This window comes from Cebus imitator, unplaced genomic scaffold, assembly GCF_001604975.1.
Source record: "Cebus imitator isolate Cc_AM_T3 unplaced genomic scaffold, Cebus_imitator-1.0 Scaffold64, whole genome shotgun sequence".
NCBI lineage: Eukaryota > Metazoa > Chordata > Mammalia > Primates > Cebidae > Cebus > Cebus imitator.
Genome location: NW_016107379.1, coordinates 7,853,383 through 7,860,434, shown reverse-complemented (window position 1 = coordinate 7,860,434; position 7,052 = coordinate 7,853,383). Strand labels below are relative to the sequence as shown.

The following is a 7,052-nucleotide window of genomic DNA, read 5'->3' as shown; positions in this document are numbered from 1 at the left end:
AGGCACTTCATAAGGCCAATCAGATATGCAGTAAATGTTATTACCATGATTACTTCTTTGGAGATGGTCAGTGATGTAAATAGAAAAGGAGTTAAAGTTAACAGTCTCTGAAGCCAGACTGTTTGGAATGAATCCGGGCTCCTCCAGCTACTATCCATGTGTCGTTGAACAAATTTCTTAATTTCTCTGTGCCTCAATTTCCTTATCCATAAAATGGCAATGTTAATAGCACTCACTGTGTAGAGTTCTTAGGATTAAATGAATTAACATTCGCTAAGCACTTAGTGCAAACTGTGGGCAAACAGCAAGTACTATGAAAGTGTTAGGTAAAATAAAGGTGGACCAAGCCTGGTTGCACTAGCAAGTCCAGCCTCACCTTTGCTGTGCTGAGTCGCGTAGGTGGGGTTCTTGTGTCTCTGGTGTACTGGAGGATCTAGTTTTGGCGCACTGTAGGTGTCATTAAGCATCCCCGCTCGATGGGATAGGGGTGTGTGTGTTACAGGTGGATGTTGGGCACCTTCACGGGGCAGCGGTGATAGGGGGCTGTGCGTAGTATGTCGCTGGAAGGTGTTAATGCACATCCCTGGGCAGAGAGGTGACTCGACTCAGTGCGTTATAAGGGGCATCACACACCTCACGGATGGTGTAGGTTTTGTCTGCTCCTTGCGTTTCCGCGGAGGTGCACGGAGCTCCGAAGGGCATTGGGGAACGTGGGCCCGGGACGTGTAGTAGGAGGCAGTGCTGCACACCTCCTCCAAGCCATAGCGGGGACAGCGGGTTCCACACCTGCAGGGGCAGCACTCTGAGCTCGTGCGCGCGGAAGGCAGGTTTGCTCCAAACCTTCAGGGCCAGCGCGCCGGCCGCCGCGTGCGCGCGTGTGTGCAGCTGGAGGGTCGATCCACACCTCCTCCAGGCAGCGACGACTGCGAGCTCCGTGCGTGCCGTACAAGGTGTCATTACACACTTCCTGTGGATCTCGCCGACCACGGCGCGTTTCCGGTGCCGGCTGGAGCCCGGGGTCCGAGCCCCCGCCCCGCTCGCCGGCCCCGCCCCGGCCCGCCCGCGCCCCGCCCCCTGCCCGCCCGCCGCGCTCCGAGCCGGGCGCGCGGAGCTCGGGGCGCACGGAGCGGCGCGCGCCGGTCGGCCGAGCCAGGCTGGCGCCCGCGCCCCCTCCCCGCGCCCCGCGCCTCGGTCTGCCGCCCGCCGGGCGCCTTCCCCGCGCCACTTGCCTTCGGTGCCCGGCCCTCTGGCCGCTCTTCTCCCGCCCTCGCGCCCCTCGGCCCGCCCCGTCCAGCCCTGGCTGCCCGGCTCCCGCAGGCCCCCCCGCCGCCCGCGTTCCTATGGACAGACGCACAGACGCACAGACACCTGCAGGTGGGTGAGAGCCCGCGCGCGGGGCGGGGACGAGCGCGCCGACGCGGCGACCCGGGCGGGGAGCCCCTTTGTGTGGGGGGCGGCCGCGCTGGGGTCGGCTCTGCTTCCCCGTCAGCGGCCGCGCAGTGACCCGGCTGAACCTTCCTTTTGTCTCCTCTCGGGGGAGCGAGGCCAGAGCTACGGCAGGGACCCGGGCGGCCGCTCGTCGGCGGCGCCGGGCTTGGGGGGGGTGCGAGGCGCGGAGACCCCCGGCGGCGGCTCCGGTCCGCCTGCCCTGAGCCGCCCCGCCGCCCGGCAGCTCGGGTCTCAGGGGCGGCTGCGGGCGCTGTGCGTGGAGCTGGCGCCCCTGCTCGTGCTCTTGGGTCTGTTGGAGGTGGGAAGAAGGGCGGGAAGGAGGAAGAAAAGGTCTGCCCTGTTAGTTTCCAAGTCTTGAGATGCTTGTGGAGGAAGAGCTCTGCCCCACTAGTTTCCCTCCTCGGGAGGCTTGCGGGGGTGCGTTTGGGGCGTGTGTGAGGGAATGTGTATGGCTTTACTCCCTTATTTATTGTTTCTAACGGAGGAGGGCTTTCTCCAAAAGGCTCTTCCGCCCCCCCACCCCCATCTGAGGCTGCGCACAGTGGTTTGTGTTTGTTATCAAATATATCGAAAAATGTATTCCCCTGGGTAGGAGGAGGTTGGACTGACCAACGTCAAACCAAAATCAGAGAATGTTTTTGGTTCCCTCGTGTCTTTTTTCTTTACGGTTTTAGATGGGGACTTTAAAAAAAAAAGGAACATGGCTGTGATTTTTACAATTATGTATGTTTATTTCGTGTGAGTGTGTGTGTGTGTGTGTTTTAAGTTTTGATGTAAAGTTTTGTTTTTTCCCGGACTCGTTAGGATTCGCAAGACGGAATCCTCTCCCGATGAAATAAACAGTTAACAAGCCAGTCAGGCAGTGACAGCTTCCATGGTGGAGGTTAAATTGGAATGCAGTAAACAATGATCTAGCTTTCCGTTCAGACTGAAGCCTTTATTTCTGTTGGTTTAAGATATGAGATCTTTCACAACCCATGAGGACATGAATGTCAGAATAGAGTTTTCCCCCTATGATTGTGCTTTTCCTATTTTATCCTGTATAACCCAATGATTGGGCTGTACATGGACAGGGATACAGTGTTTTGAAAAATACTGTAGGGTGATGTTTCTTATTCGTCTTATTTGATTAGCCAGGTAAGTTTCTTCATGAACAGTTGCTGTGTATTTGTAGATAATTCAAACAATAAACGAGGTTGAATAAGCACCCAGAAAATTAATTTTACAGATTCAGGTTTTTATAATGCAGGTATGGATTTATAACTGTATTAATCTCAATCTACTGCTCAGTTCTGGAAACTCTTTTTTGCCCACCGTATGAGAATTTATATTGACAAACTTAAGTCTGACAGTTACCTGGGAGATTAAAAAAAAAGGAAGAAGCAGTTTTGGGGGACATGCATACAATTATATGGACAACCATATGTAGAAAAAAGAGACTATCTTAAAACAAAAAGCATTATCTAAACTTGAAAAACGTGGAAAATTATGTATTATTTAAATTTTCATTAAGGTTTAAAAATTAGAAAACAGTATACAATTTAATGCACTTTTTAAAAAAACAAGCTGATGTTTGTCATTATAAAAAGACCGTTTAGTATGCTTAAAATAGTGCTTCTTTCTAGGAGAAAAATCTATCCTAGATTCTTGTCCCAGTTACTTTAACAGATTAATATTATTGCATGTCTAATTTTATAAATGCCTAGTGTGTGCATTTATACACACGTTACTTAAACCCTAGCAATAATCAAGCCAACCCCTTTTAGTTGATAAAATTTTACTGGTTTCTGCTTTAATTTACAGTCTGCATTAGGTAAATTAATTTAAATTCTGCACAGAGGCACAGAGCTCAGTATGTGGCTCTGGTAGGCCCTTGACCAGCGCTCCTTTTCCCTCTCCGTTCGTAATAATAGCCCAAAGAGGAGAGGCGTTGAAATTTGGTCAGGCTTTATCGTGAATCCAGGAATGGAGTTCTAGCCCACTCTCAGAATTTCAGCTCTTAGATATATATACTCTTCCTTAACTCCTAAAAGTATTAAAAAAAGATGAGCTAACAGTTGAATTGCTTGTTTATGTATTTACAAGGCTGTCGGTGATAGAGATAAGACTGAACAAAGAGCCACTGTTTAAACTAAGCATTAACAGTGTGGCTTGTATTGAGAATTGTTTTGGCAAAGTTGTAGTTGTGCCTAAGTTTTCTGAAATCATCAGTGTAGTCTTTATGTGGGCTGGCTAAAAGATAACACCTGTTTTTTTTGGGGGGGGTTTGGACTGATATGTAGATATTATTTTTTTGTTTTTTGTATAATTAGCAGTACTAGTGTAATCAGAAGCATTCCAGAGAACCTTACACATTTTTAACTGATTTCCTTTCTGGTAAGTTGCTGTTCAGGAAGGCATATAAATTATTTTTCATTTTTCGTGTTTGAAATTTTTTTCATTTATTTTGACAAATAAGTGCTACTTCCAGAAAATTTGTATTTGTATAAAACTTGATTTTTAAACATAGCTGACATTTACCAACTTCTCTTTTTAAAACAACATTAAGCCATCCGCAGTTAAAACAGATAGGCTTTAAAATCCATGGACTTTTCTAGCCTTTTCCTGTTTATTGGTTATCAATGTGGTATCATTACAGGAAGCTTAAAATGGCCACTTTCTGTTAACTGGAATGCCCAAATGACTAGTGTTATCATTAGTAATAAATGGAAAGCCAAAAAGTAACAATTTTATTCTTTGTAATAGATTTGTCACTTTCAGGTCTTTCTTTTTCACATTTTTTTGTAGCCTGGTTAGGAAGCATGTCCGACTGTGAGAGGTGTGGACAGTGACCTCTCATTCCAGCCTTTATCATCATCCTGTATTGTTTAAGAACAGCACAAACCCCATGTTGCTAGCTGAAAATGCAGATTTCATTCTTGGATTAATATTCTGGTACCAGATGTATGAGGCTGGCTCTGAAGAAGCTTTTTCTCTTAAATACTGTCAAAAATAGAGAAGCTGAAGACTGGAGAGAAGCCATTTATTTTGAACAGTTTATTTTCCAACAGTTTGTGTTTGTAAAGAAACCTGCTCATAATATTTACTTAAGAGATCTACATAGTTGTCTGAGGAAGCCCCACAGGTTTCTTTTTTCCTTTAAAAAGTTTCCATTGAGCTTAACTCTTATGTGATACTTCTTGACTTTGCTTCTGATTAGTTGATTTATGGACTTTATTTACTAGCATGATTGGAGAATTCTTCTGCTAGACTGAAATTGCACTCTGTCTGTGCTCTGGTCCGTTTCCTAGGTAACAAATGCACTGCATAGATTCCATAATGAGGACTGTGGTTGGCTAGTTACTGTGTAAATTCTGTTGTTTGGTAAAGCTTAGTCTCAAATTCAAATAAAGGTCAAGAAACCAAAAGTACTAAAAATGCAAATCTTTGAATTTTATTTTGTATCCAATGCCAACAAAGTTTAATGGGCTTTTCTGGAGAAAGGCAAATTATGCAGCTGTATTCAGGTTTGTTTTGCAAAGTCTTACACTTAAACAGTTGGAGAGCTTTTTCATCGTTAGTGTTCATACTGCTAATGCTAATGGCTCTAGTGACAAAGAAGATGTATTTCAGAAACATTTTATCACACTTGAAAATAATACAGGAAGCAAAGAATTGTGGACTAGGACAATAGTGATATTCTTATACTGAAAGGAAGTAACATTATGTCTTAAAAGAAAAATTATACAACTTTGATGTGAGATATAACTTTGTGTTTCTTAGAGACGAGGTTGCACTTTGTCGCCCACGCTGGAATAGTGTAATCATAGCTTACTGCCTCCTTGAACTCCTGGGCTCAAGGGATCCCACCTCAGCCTCCCAAGTAGCTGGGACTACAGGCACACACCATCATACTCAACAAATTTTTCTTATTTTTTGTAGAGATAGGGTCTTGCTGTGTTGCCCAGGCTAGTCTTGAGCTCCTGGACTCAAATGTTCCTCCTGTTTCGGCCTCCCAAATTGCTGGGATTGTAGGTGTGAACTACCACATCCAGCCATAACTTTAAAACTTAAGAAGAAGACATTAAAACGTTGAAGCAATGTTTAAAAACATTAAAAATCTTACCATGAAATGCTGAATTTCTACTGTAGCTTTTTTCCTTCTCTGTGTGAACTTTGGCCAACCTAGCACCAGGGAGCAGGTACCCCCTTAGCCACTGCAAGTTAGAGAATAGCTTTCCCTTCCACCTTACTCTCTTCTGGAATCTATGGCCTTTTTTTTTTTTTTTTTTTTTTTTTTTTTTTTTTTTTTTTTTTTTTTTTTTTTTTTTTTTTTTTTTTTTTTTTTTAAAGCTCTGGACACAGGACAAAAAGTATTGTGTATTAAATGGCTAGTAATTATTAGCTGGTTCCCCCCGCCCCCACCTTAGGAAGCCTGCAAAGAACCAAAATTCCATTAAAAGCCACTGGAAATATCTTTTCACTTGATGCCTGAAAATGTTTTTCGTTTGTCAGTCATCAAGGATTTCATTAGCTGATCATTAAAATAAAATAACACGCAACTTTTTAATTCTAAATAATTATTAGAAGTTGCTTCCATTGCTCTCTCTTGCTTTGCTGGATTGTTTTTAGATAATTCATTTACTCTTTGGTTAACTTTCATTTCAGGCAGAGGATACATCTTGGTTGGCTTCTCTTTTTATTCTTGGTTTTCTTCAAAACTGATGCTGCATTAACCTTTTCTGTGCTTTTCTAATTGCAAAAATTGTATCCCTTCATTTTTTCTTATATTTTCCCCTGTAAATACTTATTATTATTTAAAAATATTTTCCTTGTGTGATTTAAGGCATAATCACTATATATCAAAAGCTCTACCCTTTTTTTTCTGTTACAGGACTTCTTATTTCTGGGACAGCATTGACAGTGCGTGAATTCTTAACTAGCAAGGACTACTTCCTCCTCTTAGCTTGTATTAATTTGTTAGGGCTACTGTAGCAAAGAATTACAGGCTGGTTGGCTTAAACAACAAAGATTTATTTTCTGGCAATTCTGGAGGCTAGAAGTGTAAGATCAAAGTGTTGGCAGGGTTGGGTTCTTCTAAGGCCCCTCTCTTGGCTGATGGATGGCTGTCTTCCTTAGGTGGCCTCACATGATCTTCCTTCTGTGTATGTGTGTGTCCTAATTTCCTCCTTTTTTAAGAACATCAGTTGTATTGGATTAGGGCCCACCAAAATGACTTCATTTTACCTTAATTACCTCTATTAACGGCCTTACCTGCACTATAAGTCACACTCTGAGGTAGCAGGATTTAGGACGTGAGCAGATGAATTTGAGAGGAACACAGGTCAGCCTGTAACACAGTCTGCCCCCCTACTTACTGCCTTTCATTCGTATATATCTACATATGTACACGCCTGACTCCTCATGTGGGATTTTATAGTGGTTTCATCTTTTATGTCTTTTTTACTCTGTTGGCAGTTTGTCATTTGATTGCCAGGTCCAAATACACAGCAATAGAATCAACTCTATGCGTAGTCATAAAAATAAAGTAGATAAAGGCTTTTTGTTTTTCACTCTTTGTATTCATTGTTTTTCAAATGCTTTATTTTGAATGATTTAAAGTA

The 7,052-nt window shown here is 43.4% G+C and overlaps 1 protein-coding gene across 2 annotated transcripts in view; it reads left to right on the top strand.

Annotated features, from left to right (window-relative positions):
* Positions 1-1,126: 1,126 nt before the first annotated feature.
* KIAA1958 (KIAA1958 ortholog) overlaps positions 1,127-7,052 on the top strand; it is a 180,144-nt gene continuing 174,218 nt past the window's right edge. Inside the window, exon 1 of one of the 2 annotated variants that reach the window (XM_037739197.1) lies at positions 1,127-1,374. The gene's annotated coding sequence lies outside the window, so the exon portion shown is untranslated. The remainder of the gene's footprint in view (positions 1,375-7,052) is intronic. The other variant, XM_017530369.2, reaches the window with a different exon arrangement.